General features: G+C 47.2%; 1 non-coding gene across 1 annotated transcript; it reads right to left on the bottom strand.

Moving 5' to 3' along the window:
* Positions 1-15,254: 15,254 nt before the first annotated feature.
* On the bottom strand, positions 15,255-15,326 carry TRNAQ-CUG (transfer RNA glutamine (anticodon CUG)). The gene has a single exon. It is a non-coding gene; the product is annotated as a tRNA-Gln (tRNA).
* Positions 15,327-17,567: the final 2,241 nt, after the last annotated feature.

Genomic DNA, 17,567 nt, shown 5'->3' with positions numbered 1-17,567 from the left:
AAGCTGGATGTTGCCAAACCGCAGTTGACCAGTCGTCTGCAGGACGATTCCCGGCTTCACAGATTAATCACAGCTTCATCTACCCGACATTTCACACTGTGTCCGAATGGGGCCTCTGACTCAGTATATGACAGATTTCTGTACATAGCTCTAAAGGCATCAGTAGGTATGGACCTTAGCTAACCAAAGCTGATTAGATACTGTAATTCAAAATATTCGTTTGATAGCCTCGGTGTGTGTTTGCTTCTGGAGATGGAGCCGTAGCTCAGTGGCAGAGAATCTGCTTTGCATGCAGAAAGCCCCAGGTTCAATCCCTGACAGCATCTCCAGCTAGGGGAGGGAAAGACCTCTGTTGGATACCCTGGGAAGCCACTACCAGTCAGTCTAGGCCATATTGAGTGAGGGCGTTCCTGGCCTTTTTTTTTTTTTTAGACAAGTGTACCACTTCTCTACACTATCACAAATCTTCACTACAAATCTTCACTGTATATTAGGGTTGTGCATTTTGTTTTGTTTTTCTGTTTTCTTTTGGCCCGAATCTGAAACACCCCCCCCATTTTGTTCTTTGATCAAAATCAAACAATCCAAAACACCTCAATTTTTTTTGTTTGAAATGGCAAAATCTTTTGTATTTTTTAAAAATGGCCCCAGGGCAAAACTAGTGGGGGCGGGGGTAGTGCCCAATGGGTGGAAGCTACCACCCAAATTTCAGAGGAATTGGGGAAAGGGCTGGTTTTTGGTGAATTTTTGAAGTTTAAGATTTTTCCCATAGGGAATAATGAAGGTTTCAGCAAAAGTATAGTGTCACATCAGGGGTAGGGGTGGGTGGGAAGGGGTGGACCAGTGCAGAGTAGGGTGGGTGGTAGTGCCCATATATCAGTATACACTGTACATTGTCACAACTCAGGTACCCCATAGAGGTTTTGTGATTATGAGATCTGGGCAGGACAGCGTGATCCTATCCAGTTCCCCTCTCATACATCCTCTCCTCCTGCCTAGTTGTTCTCTCACACACAAGTGAAACTTTGAAGCAGCACAGCTCCCAAAGCTTTTGATCACGTGAACTGCCTTTATATAAGGCGGCTGCTCATGTTCCTATCTATTTTCCATCAAGGGCCCATCAACAACCAGTGCTGAAGGCACCCCCTGGAAGCATCCCTGTTCCCAAGCTGCTTAGGTCTTCAAAAACAAAAAGGAGCCCTTTGAATTGGGCCCAGAAATGAATCCACGAACCAATGGAGACAAGACAACATCCAAGTTGGATGCTCTGTCCAACTGGTCCCGGTTCATATTCCGCACTTGGGCATCTGTGATGGAAGTGATGAGAGGGTAGCCTTTTTCGCTGAAATATATCTTCTTTTCAAAAGATGATATGGAAGAGAAACAGGGAGGAGGAGGAGGAGCTGGTCTGGTGGTAGCAAGCATAACTTATCCCCTTAGTTAAGCAGGGTCCACCCTGGTTGCATTTGAATGGGAGCCTAAACATGTGAGCACTGTAAAATATTCCCCTTAGGGGGTGGATCCGCTCTGGGAAGAGCATCTAGGGTTAGGGTTAGGGTTAGGGTTAGGCATATCCAAGACAGGGCTGAGAGAGATCCCTGCCTGCAACCTTGGAGAAGCCGCTGCCAGTCTAAGAAGACAATATTGAGCTAGATAGACCAGTGGTCTGACTCATTCTATGGCAGCTTCCTATGTTCCTATGTCTTGATTGCATGCACTTGCAGTGCCAGTCTTAATGGCATTTTCAAATGGATATCCGTGCAGATCTGCTGCAGGGTGCCTGCTAAAGTAAACACAGCCTGGGGGAACTTTGGAAATCCCCTTCTTGGGGGGATTTTGCATTTTAACATCCTTCATGCCCCCTGACATGCACTTTGTCTCTCCAATACAGTCAAACTAGGAATTCATTCTTGCCTTGTGTCTGTCTGTCTGCCTAAGCCGCCCACGCACCCATCCTTCGCCCAAGGTAGCCTTTCTTCTTGACACGCTAATGAGCTTACCCAGGCCAGGATTACAGGAGGATTCTGCCTCCTTTTCCAAGCAGTCTCTATTGTGACTCACTGACACATCGATATGCAGAACCGGCTGGCCAATTTCTAGGTGCACAAGAGAGCGAAAGAAGAACTGTGGTACAGTGGACGGATCGGGCAGGAAACAAGGCCTCCGCTCCGTCGCAGCAGTCTATATAAGTGTGAGCCTGTATCCGTTTCATTTCACTTTTATGAGTGAGCAGTTAAGATTATACCATGCGGGTAGGGAGTGAGGGGGAAATGAAAGTTTTATAGGAGGGAAATTCTATTTGTATAGTTTAGAAACTTTGTTCAGAATTATTTTTTTTAAATTATGAACAAGATCATAATTGGTCATATGGAATACAATACCAGTTGTAAAGTAGTCTGTTTCGCAACCCCTTTAAAAAAAATCAGACCCAGGCAGGCAGCAAAAACCAGAAGCTTTACCATACTGCTTCATCTTCTGTTGACTCTCAAACAGTGGCTGACATCCAGACAAACAGGAGAAGCACCGGTGTGTCTGAAGAGTTCAGCTGGCTCAGCTATACCCCTCACATGGGGATGGTGGTGAATGTTTATGACCTTCGCTTCTCCCAGAAGCACTCCATACATGTGAAAAATGTCCCTGAGGGTCATGCAAACCTCGGAGTCATATTCTGGGGTATTTTGCTGAGCATTTCTGGGGGGAGGAGAGGTTGGTGAAATTCTCTCATTCTCTCTCTCTCTCTCACACACACACACACACACACACGCTGTATTAGTCTGGAACTCTTCAGAAGCACCGGTGCTTCTCCCGTAATACTGGAATTTTCTTAGTCTGGATATCAGCCGACGTCTCCATCTTGTTTCATTTTTGCCTGTGGCAGGGAGGGCTGAAACAGAAACCAGAAGGGTGTGTGTGTGTGTGTGTGTGTGTGTGTGTGTGCATGCACATTTGTGTGGGTGCGCACATTAATGTGATTTTGAAAGGGAATCTACATTGTTATCATCATGAAGCTACCAAGGGGTTGTGAAAGAGGCCACAATACAGAGAGGATCTGCTTTGTTCTGCTTGGTGGCTTATAGCTAAAATCTGGAGAAGATGGCGGCAGCGCTGTACAGCCAAGCCGTTTTCCTTGATGCTGTCTATTTTCATCTGTGAAGTGTTAAGGGTGGGGTTGCAGGGGTTTATCAAGCTCCCAGGGAGAGGGGCACCATATGTTCCTGTTGCTGAGTTTGCCGGGTCACCAGCTGCACATGCCTACTGTAAACCATTTGACTTGCTTCTAGGTGCTCCTTGTGATCTGGCGCAAGTAACCTTGTTGTGTGGGCTTTGGTCATTGGCGCTGGGGATGATGGGAATTGTAGTCCAACGACAGCTGCAGGGCCAGAGTTGTGCAGCCCTGACCTGACTACTTAGATCTGGGGAAGTGATGGGATAGGGTTTAGCATCAAACCACACTGGGTTGGGTTCAACAACAGCATTTCTAGATTTCCCTGGATAGATGGTTCAGGTGTAGCGTCTTGACAATTGGTCAGAGAATCGGCTTGTCCGCAGGGCTGCTAAATGGGCAGACTATAAGCATCTTATCTAGCTTTGGGAGCTGTGCATACTCCCAGTTGCCAGCCATGTGCGAGTCAAGAGCAAGGTAGGAGGCAGGAAGCATGATCGTCTGCTAAGGCTCAGCTGGGTAGGATGGTTTTTCTCCTATCGCGTCCAGAATATGGGGACAGAACATGGCTAGGGCATGCTGCATGCTTGTCCTGCTCAGCTGATGATTAGTAGATGATCACGCTGCCCGCCTCCTACCTTGCTCTTGACACACACACACGAAAATTGGGATTGTGAGAACCAGTCCCGAAAGTGGGTAGGACCAGGCTCAGCCCAAAGGGTCCCAGCACCCCAAGCAAAGCCTGGTTTTAGTGTCCTCCACCCCCTCCACCCACGTGGGTGCCCGTGTACCCCTCCCTTTGCCCATGGGGACACCCGCCCAATTGGACAGTGGGGGCACAGACACCCCCCATTTGCCCATGAAGCAGGCACCTCCTGTCTTCTGAGTGGGCAGGCGAGCGGGTAGTCCCTAACACCCGCCTGACTGCCCTCTTGCCCTCCTTGCCCGCTCCTCCAACACTCCCATCAGAGTTAACCACCTTCAGCTGCCGCAGTGCATTATCATTCATTCATTCATTCATTCATTCATTCATTCATTCGATTTCTATATCGCCCTTCCAAAAATGGCTCAGGGCGGTTTACACAGAGAAATAAATAAGTAAATTAGATGGATCCCTGTCCCGAAAGGGCTCACAAACTAAAAAGAAACATCAGATAGACCCCAGCAACAGTCACTGGAGGTCCTGTGCTGGGGGTGGAAAGGGCCAGTTACTCTCCCCCTGCTAAATAAAAGAGAATCTCCACGTTAAAAGGTGCCTCATGGCCAAGTTAGCAGGGGATAATGATGTTGCCGCAAGGACAAGCAGGCCAGGAGAGTGAGTGGGCAGCCAGGCAGCTGATGGGGACTGCCCATCTGCCAGCCCATTCAGATGACCAGAGGTGCCCACCTGCCTGGGCGATGGGGGTAAGGGTGAAACAGCAACCCCTACAGGCTGGCACCTTAGGCCGCCTCCTCGTTCGCCTAGCAGGAGATCTGGCCCTGGGTAGAACACTTGCCTTATCCAGGTAATGGTGGTGTAAACATCCAAACCAACCAAGTGCTTGTGCCAACATGCTGTCAAGGACGTGGGACAGGGCCTTCTCGGTTATTGCCCCCAGACTCTGGAATGCTCCCCCGGTGGGCATCCACTCCTCGGTCTCCACCACAGCTTTCAAAAAACAAGTCAAATCTTGGCTTTCAACCCAGGCCTTTATATGGGTGTTGTTCTTGTTGCTGCTGCTCTGTATTTTATGGTCCGATTGTATATGTTTCTTTAACCTTTCAATTTAAATTTGTATTTTTATATTCCAATTTAATATTTGCATTGTGTAGCTGTTTTATAGTCTTATCTTGTTTTAAACATTCTGTAAACCGCCTTGAGATTGTTTTAATGAAAGGTGGTATAAAAATTTAATGCTAGACGGATAGATAGATAGATAGATAGATAGATAGATAGATAGATAGATAGAATGAATAAACATGGTGTGTGCAAGTGCGAAGGGGCTGTGCCAGCTATGAGTTGTTGCGCCATGCCAGGAGCTGCATTCCAGGCTAGCGCTGCGCAAACTTTGTGCAACTTTGAAATGTTGCTGAGCACTGCCATCTTTGGCTGTGGCACATTCTTGCACATGTTTTCTTTTCTTTTTAAATTTGTGCATGTTGTTTGATGCACAAGCACTTGGTGGATCTGGGTGTCATCTGATGCATGTTCCAAGAGAATACTTTTATCAGTGAGTTCTGTGTGTAGACAGCCCTACCAGGGTTTTTTGTTTGTTTGTTTGTTTGTTTAACAATACAGCCTTACAAGGGTTTGTTTGAACAAGAAGCTGGCACTGTTTTTCCCTAGAGCAGAAGTAGGCAACCTTGGCTGAGGTTTGAACTACAACTTCCATCATCCCCAGCCAGCAGCAGGGGATGATGGCAATTGTAGTTCAACAACAGCCGGAGAGCCAAGATTAGGAACCTAGGAAGCTGCCATATACTGAGTCAGACCGTTGGTCCATCTAGCTCAGTATTGTCTACGCAGACTGGCAGTGGCTTCTCCAAGGTTACATCATGCAGTCGTCTTTCTCAGCCCTGTCTGAAGATGCCAGGGAAGGAACTTGGAGCCTTCCGATGCTCTCCCTCCCTAGAGTGGCCTCATCCCTTATCTTATAGTGCTCACACATGTAGTATCCCATTCAAATGCAAACCGGGGTGCTTAGCAAAGGGAACAATTCATGCAAGAGCGTAGCTAGGGAAGAGGGGGCCGTGTTCACCCCTCTCTCTGACGGCCCTTCAAAGTGAGGGAGATAATGAAGAAATAGGGAGGGGTAGCACAGCAGGGAAATGCTCAACAAGCAGAAGGTTGCCGGTTCGAATCCCTGCTGGTACTATATCGGGCAGCAGCGATATAGGAAGATGCTGAAAGGCGTCATCTCAGACTGCGTGGGAGACGGCAATGGTCAACCCCTCCTGTATTCGATCAAAAGAAAACCACAGGGCTCTGTGGGTGCCAGGAGTTGAAATCGACTTGACGGCACACTTTACCTTACCTTAGAGCTTGGGGGGCCCTCAGGAGCTCGGGGGGGGGGGGGGCTGGGTTCTTTGAACCCATTCGCTCAATTATAGCTACACACCTGAATTCATGCTTGTTACCACCAGACCAGCAATCCTTGGTAGTTGCCTAGCCCTGCCCTAAAGGGTCTAATTGGGGCAGTCCAGAGAGGTCTCACAGAGGGGGTGGGGGGAGAACTTTCTCTTGGGGCTAATTTTTCCACTGGAAAATCGCTCGTCCCTGTCGAAATCAAGATTGGAGATTTGTGGGTCACTACCATCATGGCCCCTCTTGGGACAAATGCCGTTATCAGTATTTTGTTTTGCAAACAGTCTGCGAGCAATGCAAATGTGTGTGAGTTCTGGAAAACTCGAAATGCACAACCCAGAGTCAGTTTGGACAGTAATAATAAAGGTATTACCAGACTGTGGCCTTTAAATGTTTTTTCCTGACTTGTACCCATGAGTAAGCACCACTGAATCCAGAGAGGCTATTTAGTTGTGACTCACTGAAGTCCATGAAATTCAGTGGGATTCGGCGGTGACTAGGTTCTTTTCAATACAACCCTCCCAAGAGTTTACCAAGCTCTTTGTTAGCAATGCAAATGTTTTCTGTTAATTGGTAACTTAGCTAAAGCTCTGTCCAGCTAAAATGTCCTTTTCCATTCTTCCTAATGAAGTGTTTTGTGAAAGTCAAAAGCTTGCACATGCCTATCCTAACTGACTGTAGTTTTGTCCAGTGAAAGAGATTGTTATCCCCTCTTTTGTCTAGTAAAACCAATTATATTGCCTAGTTCTTGCTGATCACCAAGTAAACACTGCAGAATTTCCTCTGTCTCATTCACTGGCATACACACAGCACCAGCGCTTTGTGATCTGGCAACCTTAGTGTTCATCTCAGCCCTGGCTCTTGCTTGTCTTAAGGCTGGAAGCAGTACTTGTGTCACATGATTTATGTACACAGTCCAAGCTAGCAGGTCTCTGCCCCAAGGAGTTTACAATCTAAAACACAGATCCAGCAGAGGAAGGGGAGAGATGGAGGCTGGGTTCAAAGATAGGAAGAGCGTGGGGAAAAGAAGAAAACTGGAGGGTGGAAATTAGGAGTGGGTCCCCCCCACAATGTGGGGGGAAATCTGAACTCAGTCCTGGTACTGAAAACAAAGTTCTGGGTGGAGCCTTAATTCTAAGTATAGGTCTACGTCACAGAGCTGCTGCACAGCCCTCAGGGACCTATTTTTTGGGTGGCACAGAGGGCTTCCTGGGGGAGGGGAATTAGTAAAAAAAATCACCCCTTTCCTGGTGCAGTTAGTCTGGAACTGCTGTTCGTTTGCTCCTCTTGCTGCATAAGCACTTCCTTGCTCTGCACGTCGGCTAGAACTTATATTGCGCCAGGCTCTCCTGTTTTTTCAGGCTTTTAATTAGAATTAATTTTTAATAATTTCAAAAACTTGTTTTAATAACGATTTTATTCTATTTTTATTTTCATGTGTTTTAACCTGTGACTTTTAAATATTTGACATTTTATACACCACCTGGAGATGGACATATTGGGTGCTACAGAAATACGATATATAAAATGATAAATAATGATAAAATAATGTATGTCCAAGGTCCAAGAGGGCAGGTCCCTGCCCCAAGGAGTTTATATTCTGAACTTGGACACGATAGAGACAGAGATGGAGGAAGGAGGCTGTGCTGTCCTTAGGGCATGGCAAGCAGGGGGACCATCCCGGGCCCCGCTCTTTTAACCCCCATTAGAATTAACTGGAAGGGGGCCCCGCACTGGCTGATTGGCCCCGGGGCCCTCACCCTGCCCAGAGTTCTCTAAGGGCAGCCCTGGAAGGTGGTAAGGAGAGAGATGAAAGTAGGGGTGAAACAAGGGAAGAATGTGCGTTTATTTAACTTGCAGATATACTGGTAGATCAAGCCACCTAATGGCGCAGTGGGGAAATGACTTGATTAGCAAGCCAGAGGTTGCTGGTTCGAATCCCTGCACCTCTATCGGGCAGCAGCGCTATAGGAAGATGCTGAAAGGCATCATCTCATACTGCGTGGGAGATGGCAATGGGAAACCCTTCCTGTATTCTACTGAAAGAAAACCACAGGGCTTGACGGCACACTTTACCTTTATACTGGTAGATCTCTGGGTGATTTATTATTATTATTATTATTATTACATTTATATCCCGCTCTTCCTCCAAGGAACCCAGAGCAGTGTACTACATACTTAGGTTTCTCCTCACAACAACCCTGTGAAGTAGGTTAGGCTGAGAGAGAAGTGACTGGCCCAGAGTTACCCAGCAAGTCTCATGGCTGAATGGGGATTGGAACTTGGGTCTCCCTGGTCCTAGTCCAGCACTCTAAGCACTACACCATGCTGGCTCTCAATTTACAATACAGATACAATGAGATTTACAGTGAAAGGACTGTGAACTCAGTTCTGATACTGAAAACAAATGCTGGGGTGCAGTTGCAATTCTAAGTGTATGTCCAGCCCATGGAGCCACTGTTTTGGTTCTGGCTCCAGCACCCATGGTTTCTAGTAAAAATATATATAAAAAAATACCCCAAACAGAGTAGATCCTTCCAGCCCCTGGGTTTTGTCTGTCCAACAGAGCATTGGGACTAGTCTCCAGGGTTTCTCAAACTTGTCCCCGCTCCCAGATGTCATTGGATTACAACTCCCATCATCCCCAACCACAATGGCTGGGGGATGGTGATGGCCATTGGCCGTTGTGGATGGGGATGATGGGAACTGTAGTCCAACAGTGCATTTGAGAACCTCCGAATTAGGGGTGTGTGTGTGTCTGTCTGTCTGTCTGTCTGTCTTGCTGTGGTTACAGTTGCTGGGGAATCCACATATTCCCTCCATGCTGGTTTGTCTTGGAAAAACAAGTAGTTCATTAAAGAGGTACTTAGGACTGATTCACATGTGCACACCCATCCCTTGGTTTCGCGTTGCTTGGTGTGGAGGATCTGCCCCACTGTGCCACCATGTGCGACAGATCCACCCGTCCTGCTGCCACTTGCCACGGCCGGCTCTGTCTCAGCTAGCCCCGTGACTCTCAAGTTTATCCGCTGCCACCAAGTAGGCTTTTGGCTTACACTGGCCGGGTCCATTACAACAGCCTTCCAAACTTCTGTTGCACCAAACAAAAACTTTGGTTGAGTGGTGAAAAAGCTTTTAGGCATGAGGTGGAGAAAACTGACAGAACAGCGATTGCTTTCTAAATATAACAAGGAAGTTGACTTGTTTACAGAATAGCTCAGTTTAAAGCAGTAGATTCTATGAAACGTTTGGTACAACAACAACAACAGAATAAATGAAATGTGGTCAAATGTTGTCAAAACTTATCCAACTGACCTGTCTATCACTGGGCCATAACTCAGAGTCATCTGCTATCACTTCAGGGATTCCAGCCACTCTGGCTTTTCCCTAGTTCAGTCTTAGGTCCATCTCTCCTTTCCATTTCTGGGGGGTTTAGCCCCAGACTGTTTCTTCTTGCTGGGAGTTATTCACACATGGCTTCATGCTGTGAGGTAAATGTTGAGCGAAGCCACTTCGAATTACACTCGCGGCATTGAGGGAAGTAGCCCCTCCCCTCTGCTCTCAGGGGTTTTGTGTGTGTGCAGGTTCACATTGCATGCCTCCATTTTTTCCTTCTAGCCAAGGGTTGGTGGGGGCGGCGGAGAGAGATTTCTAAAGCCTATATCTGCTTGCCTAAAGAAGTTTCCCCTCTTATCATTTTAATGATTCTACGTCAGTGCCTCTCCCTATTTGCTTCGGCATTTTCAGAAAAAGTCGCTTGAAACCCGCATTTTAAAAACTCGGAAATACATCGAGATAAGCTAGAATTCGGAAGACAAAGCCCAATTTGTGTGCAGAGTGCTTCCAAAGCTCTCGGATGGACTTCAGGGTCCGTTGGGCTGGAGTGTGAACACACACACTCTCTTCCGGAGGAGATTTGGGGTAACAGCCCTGTCTGTAAAGCCTCCTGGAGGTTTTTCACACGTGGCTTTATGCTTCGGGGGTATCTGAAGAGTGAATCTTCTTCGCAGCAGATTCACAAGAGATTGACTTCGGGGATTAAATGGGACAGCCACCTGCATGGAGTCGGCTTATCTCTGCAATTGCTGTGATCTTTTTCCTATGTCACTTCCTACAGCTGGCTTGGGGCGGGTGTGTGTGTGTGTGTGTGTGTGTGTGTGTTCTCCAACCAATCACAGGCCAGATACCTTTTTGTTGTTGTTAGTTTGACAGAGGGAGCAAGAGGGAGAGTGTGCGGAGGAAGTTGAGGGTTAAGAAGCAGTCGTGCTTGGTAGTTTGTCATGGAGAGAAGGGGCTGCTGAAATCCACTGAAGCTTTTGTGCAGCTTTTTCTCTTTCTGCCTCTCTCTGCCTGTGCTAGGGGAGGGGAGCAGAATGAGGCTGGGGAGAGGAGGAGGAGGAGGAGGAGGAGGAGAAGAAGAAGAAGAAGAAGAAGAAGAAGAAGAAGAAGAAGAAGAAGAAGAAGAAGAAGAAGAAACAACTTCATGAAGGATTTTTCTGTTTGTGAGCTGAAAAGCTGTCATAGGTGTGCATCCTGGCTGGACAAAGATCTATTATTTACAGATCAGAAACTTTAGTGGGAAGCAGCAGCTATCCCCCCACCCGCTGCCCACTGAATCTTCTGCAGAAAATGTTTCCCCTGGTGTCTGCCATCCAACCTGCCTCTCTCCCCCGCCAGTGAGCACACACTGCCTTTCATGCTCATCCACTCTTCTTCTTGCTCCGCATCTTCTGAGGGGGGGGGCGCACTCGCTCGGCTTTCAGTTAGATTCAGACGGCGTTTTGCTCAGTGCTTGGGAGATGGGAAGTCATGATAGCTGGCACCCGAACTGAACTCTGTGTCCCCCGCCCCCAACGCTCGCAACTGCAAATCACTCGGAGCAGACAACACAGCTGTCAGACTCCCCTCCATTGTGTTTTGGAAAAAGCCGAATGACTGCCAATGGCCCCTCTACAAAAGCAGCGGGGAAGCTCAGCTTTAAAAAAAAAAAAAAAAAAAAAAGCTGCTGCAAATAGAGGATTTTTTCACCCTGGACATAATTCGGGCCAAGCAAGAATGTGCAGTAATTCTTAGTAATTCGGGGGAAAGCAGAGTTGGGTGCGTACTCGTCTCTGATAGCCCACGGGGACATCGAAGTAAACAAAACTAATATGTGGACTGGCACACTTTAATCCGGAGTGGATTTGAATTAAAAGCTATGTCTGGAAAACCTCCAGGTGAGTGATTTCAGCCCTTTAGAGGGTTTCCACTCTCTGCTAGCAATTTCCCAGCTCTTTCCAAAGCCCCAGCTCTCAGACAGTGCCCGTGATTCTTCGGTTCTGTGCTTTTTCCTCTAGACTGTATCTCTTTAGCTTTGACTGCACTCTGAACGGACTCTGAACTGCACTCTTCACTTCTCCAAACTGTACTGAACACCACTGAAACTCTGCTGAAGCAGCCGCCTATATATACACACACCCAAATTTCCCTCCTATACTTTTCAAAATACTCAGTCAGGATCACTAAAATTCCCTCTATTTTTCAAACCATGACCAATAATCTCTAGCCTCCCTTTCCCTCCAAAACGAAAAATGTCAAATGGTTCTCTCTCAAAACCAAAACTACAGGATATTTTAAGGAGAGGAGAGCTGGTCTTGTGGTAGCAAGCATGACTTGTCCCCATAGCTAAGCAGGGTCTGCCCTGGTTGCATCTGAATGGGAGACTTGATGTGTGAGCACTGCAAGATATTCCCCTCAAGGGATGGAGCCGCTCTGGGAAGAGCAGAAGGTTTCAAGTTCCCTCCCTGGCTTCTCCAAGATAAGGCTGAGAGAGATTCCTGCCTGCAACCTTGGAGAAGCCGCTGCCAGTCTGTGAAGACAATACTGAGATAGATAGACCAATGGTCTGACTCAGTATATGGCAGCTTCCTATGTGTCCTATGACAGCAGCCATGAACTTTTGGCCCTGTCAGCTTTCTTCATACAGAGACTAGCAAGGCAATTCACAACGTATCTACAAAAAGAAGAGGTTTAGGCCTTGTTCCTTCACACATGGTCACTGAAACCCTTGAGGACTGACATCTGCATGTGTGAACGGACTCCACTGCAAAGCCCTGCGCTCCTGGGAAACATCTTTCTGGGCTGTTTGAGCTGTCAAGGCTCCTTCACACATGCAAGCCACCACTAGAAGCTGCAGTCCACAGGAGACAAACATGCACATGTGAACAGGGTCAAATGTACTCCGTGTCTGTGCAGGTGGCCATTGCATCCCTTAATCGTTCCCCTGCCGGTCTGTGCATGTGCGTATTGCACAACATGCAGAGATCTTATTTGTTTGTTATTTCTCTGTGTAAACTGCCCTGAGCCATTTTTGGAAGGGCAGTATAGACATTGAATTTATTATTATTAATTATTATTATTATTATTATTATTATTAATAAATAATCTCAGCACAGGAAGAAGGAGCGACAAAACAGCAGAAGCCAGATGACGTTCCAAGGAGGCCACAATGCCAGAGCTGGAGGAAAGACGTGCCCTCACAGTTCCTCCCAAGCACCCCCTTAACACCCCCTTGGATTATTGCTTCTGACAGATGGCGGCAGATTAACAGAGAAGAAAATCCGCGCCGCTCTTGCAGGTCTGTGGGGGTGGGCAGCTCAAGAGCTCTGGGCCACACAGGAAAGGGAAGAGACCAAGGCGGTTATATATGTCAGATGAGGTGGGCGTTGGGGGGAGAGAGCAAGCCAGAGGGGTAAATTCTGCTGTCAGCAACCGGCTTCAGAGAGAGCTTCAAAACAAGTTGGAATTGTGGGAGAGGGAGAAAGAAAGAGAGATGTTGCCTCTACACACATTTGTTCCCGCTTCTAATCCTCTGCCTCTAGTAAATCACTATCCTCATCATGTTGTCCTTGTTTTTGCCCTTGGCTCTGGTGAGGGAGAGGATATTCTCCCTTGCTTACTAAGCTCTTGTAGAATCATAGAATGTTGGAAGGGATCTCGGAGGTCATCCAGTCCAACCCCTTGCTCTGGGCGGGAAATGGCTGAGGCATCCCTGACAGATGCCGATACAGGCTGTGTTTGAAAACCTCCAGTAAAGGAGTTGCCACCCCTGCATGAGGCAGGTGGCGGCTTCTCTCTAAGGGAGAGGAGAGCTGGTCTTGTGGTCGCAAGCATGACTTGGCCCCTTAGCTAAGCAGGGTCCACCCTGGATGCAAATAAATGGGACACTAGAAGTGTGAGCACTGTAAGATATTCCCCTCAGGGGATGGAGTCCCTCTGGGAAGAGCAGAAGGCTCCAAGTTCCCTCCCTGGCATCTCCACGATAGGAGAAGATTATGAGAGAGATTCCTGCCTGCAACCTTGGAGAAGCTGCTGCCAGTCTGTGTAGACAATACTGAGATAGATAGACCAATGGTCTGACTCAGTATATGGCAGCTTCCTATGTTCCAGGTTGTTCCACGGTCAAACAGCTTTTACAGTTAGGAAATTCTTCCTCGTGTCTAGCCTAAATCTGACCCCTGCTAACTGAGCAAAGAGATGCCTTTTAAAGTGGTGATTCTCTTATATTTAGCAAGGGGAGAGCAACTGACTGTCAGATATTTCAAAGTGGCCATCACATCTCCCATTAGTCATCTCTTCTCCAGGGTATATGTACCCATGTCTTTCCTCTCCCTGTTGGATCACTCAAGGCATATTTTATTGTCTTTTGCTACCAGGTCTGTTTTAAAACAGATCTATCTTCTTTGTCCCAGAGGCAATGGTTTACATATGGCACTGGTTGTGGGTCCATAAGAACTTATTTATTTCCAGGCTTAGCAAGCATCTCAGAGGCACAGAAGCAAGCACACAGGTGGTGCAGGCAACAGCAACAGTGAACATTCCAGCCCCCAAAGTTATCAGTGGCGAGCACAGGGAAATCCAAAATGTTTCCTCCATAGATGTCCGAGTCCTACCTCTGTTCCTGTCTTTTCATTCCAGGCCGGGTTCCCTCCGCGTCGCCATGGCGCTGCTTTTGTTAGATGAGACATCCGGGGACCTCCCAGTCCGAGACACCAACCAGAAGCCCTCAGTGATTGCAGCCATACAAGGTCCAGACTCTCGCAGGAAAGGGCGGTTTGTGGGCGGCAGTTGCAGGGTAGCATTTAGCTACCACAGTTGTGTTGTTGGCTTTTGAAACATCACCAGCTTCACAATAACCCCTGCTACCTTGGCAAAAAGGCATCTTTTAAAATGGTGGCGCTCTTATTCCCTATTTACCCGAATACAAGATGACTCTGAATTTAAGATGTGCCCCTTTAAAAAACAGACGTTCAATACAGGTTATACCTATATTTACCCAAAAGGAAGACGGCTCTGAATTTAAGATGCTCAGTCCTCGGGGACATATTTTTGGGTGGCACAGAGGGCTTCCTGGGGAAAGGAAGGGCGTCAAAAATGGCCACTCCCACACTGGTGCAGTTAGCTGGGAAGTTCGGTTCGGCTGCTCTCTCATTGCTCTCGTGCATCCTTGCGCGGTATCTCACCCTCTATTTATATTATTATTTCTTGTTTACACAGTCAGACAGGTGTTATTGACTGGTTTGTTTTATCCAGACATTGAGTCCTTCCCAAGGACCTGGGATGGCTGAATTTTATTATCAATATTGTTGTTGTTATAGATATCATCGCAGAATATAGGCTGTTCCCAGTAAAGTTGCTTTTTGTAATTGGCTGATGGTGATTTCTGCCAATTACAAAAAGCAACTTTACTGGGAACATCCTAACCCTAACTCTATGTTGTTGTTGTTGTTGTTGTTGTTGTTGTTGTTGTTATTTTACTGCTTTTCAACAAAAAAGCTCTCAAAAAGCTCACAGGAAAATGAATAAGACATTTCACTGTCCCGAACAGGCTCACAAGCTACAAAGAAGCACAAGAGAGAGGCAGCAGCAGCCACCACCAGAGAAATGCTGTGTTGGGGATGGACAGGGACATTACTCTCCTTCTGCTAAACAGAAGACAGCCACCACTTTAAAAGGGGCCCCTTTACCCAGTTAGCAAGGGTTAAACACAGGTTCCACCGAGATTTGAACTCGGATCACTGGATTCAGAGTCCAGAGTGCTAACCATTACACCATGGAACCTTTGGGACAGGGAGCCATCTTTTCCTATATAAAATGCTTTGATAATTTTTTGTTGTTGTTGAAAAGTAGCATACACACAATAATACGAATAAGACTAGTGCTAATAATAATGGCTGGCATTAAGATTAATGTGCCACTAGTGCAAACCTGTTTTCACCTCCAGCCCTTGAGGCTGCGGATGACAGGAGCTGTACGTGCAAGAACATCTGGGGACCCGAGTTTGAGAACCCCTGGCTCAACCCTCGCCTCCCTCTCTGCTCCTTCTCTCCTCTAGACATCACATCTTCTACTGCCCTCCCCATGAAAACTCCTGGACTGAAGACCCGGACAAAAGGTGAGAGGTTGGGCTTTATAAACTACTGGACCAGTTAATATGCAGTGGTGGTCCAAGACCTCAATGCACCTGCGGCAGGGTGCCAAATGCTGGTCCCCTCTTGCCCATGCCACCCCCCCTCCGTTTCCTCGCCTTTATTTTTCTTTGGCAGCAGGTGACAGAGGGAGGCAGCAGGGGGCATTTTGCCACCCTGCCAGCACCCCAGGAATCTGCCGCTTGAAGCAACTGCCTCACCTCACCTCATGGAAGGGCCGCCCAGCTACTATGCAATGGACAAACTATGGTTTGATCACCATAAATGGGCAGTAAGCAGCTTGCGCACCCGTCTCACCATGTACCTTCCGCTTTCCTCTATTTCGCGATTTGAACCAACCATCCTTGCCAAAATGGGTCTGGCAGTTGATTTTTCCCATAACTGATGCTGTCGTTCCTTTGCTCCTCTTTCTCCTCCTCCCTAGGATCAGGCTCACTGGCAAGGACTCGGCGCCAGATAAACCGGGTGAGCCGACTGGAGCTGGAGGATGGCTTTCTACGGCTTCATGATGAAAATCTTCTGCTCAAAGAATTTGCCCGGAAGCAGGAGGACCGGATCAAGCGGTATGGTGGCAGGACCATTTATTTATTTGTTTGATGATGATGATGATGATGATGATGATGATGATAATAATAATAATAATAATAATAATAATAATTTATTATTATTATTATTATTATTATTATTATTATTATTATTATTATTATTATTAAAATAGCAGATATTGATATACCAGTTATACATATTCTGATTGTTTAAACCAGGACTGCACAACTTTGGCCCAACTTTGGCCCTCCAGCTCTTGTTGGACTACAACTTCCATCACCCCTATTGGCCACTGTGGCTGGGGATGATGAGAATTGTAGTCCAACAACAGCTGGAAGGCCGAAGTTGTGCAGCCCTGATTTAAATCTATCCTTTAAAAAAATGGGAATATTAAAATATTTTTTACAAAACAAACTAAAAACGGGGAAATACCCTCTCCCTGCAATAACTTTTTCTCTAGATGACATATGCTCTGTTTTCTCCATCTTGTTTTGAATTATGCCTCTTTGAAATCCTTCACGATCCTTGTAGCTCTCTGCTAAACTCTTTCCAACTTGATCAGCAGTGAAGTCCAAAATTCCATACAGGGGCCATTTCGAGATGATCACAGATGTGGGATCTACAAAGCATTTGCACAAGTCCCAAGTGTGATTCTACTCACTCTACAGATACTCCTGCAGACTTCTGAATTCTTTCCTAGCGGGATCTTACCCTTTGTACACACCAAGCAGGAATCTTGCACAATTTCCACAGTGCCACCTGCTGGCCAGCTCTTGCGCTCTGAGAAAACCTGCCCCTCTCATTACCACTTTTGTGAAGACCAGGGGAAAGGGGAGGATTCTTCTGGGAAGGCAAGAGTTGGCCAGCAGGTGGCGCTGTGAAAATTGTGCAAGGCCTCTGCTCAGCATGTGGACAGTGGGTAAAATGGCACTCAGAGGAAGTGCTGAAGCCTGCAGGCGTTTCTGTAGGGTAAGATCGCCCTTGGAACTTGCTTTATAGATGCGGCACTTAATTCCCATCTGGAAATAAGGAGCCACTAGGGCCAAAGAGAGCACTGCTATTATCTTTTTGGAAATTCTGATCTCTCTGTGCTTCCCCAGGATGGGCACCAAACTGTCACGGCTCAGCCACGAGCGAACCTCAGTTGATGGCAGACCTGGAAGCTGGGTCCGGAGCTCTGGCCGGAATTTGGACCTGGAGGAGGACCTGGAAGACACACATGAACAGGTCCGGGCACTGGAGAGGCGCAACGAGGGACTGAAGAGCCGCCTCCTCTTCTACAAGCAGCAGCTGCAGCTGCAGGCCTGTGGCCGCCACTGCCCGTATA

The sequence above is a fragment of the Hemicordylus capensis genome, chromosome 6, assembly GCF_027244095.1.
Source record: "Hemicordylus capensis ecotype Gifberg chromosome 6, rHemCap1.1.pri, whole genome shotgun sequence".
In the NCBI taxonomy this organism is placed as follows: Eukaryota; Metazoa; Chordata; class Lepidosauria; order Squamata; family Cordylidae; genus Hemicordylus; species Hemicordylus capensis.
The sequence above is the reverse complement of the archived record's forward strand: the minus strand, read 5'-3'. Positions and strand labels throughout refer to the sequence as shown.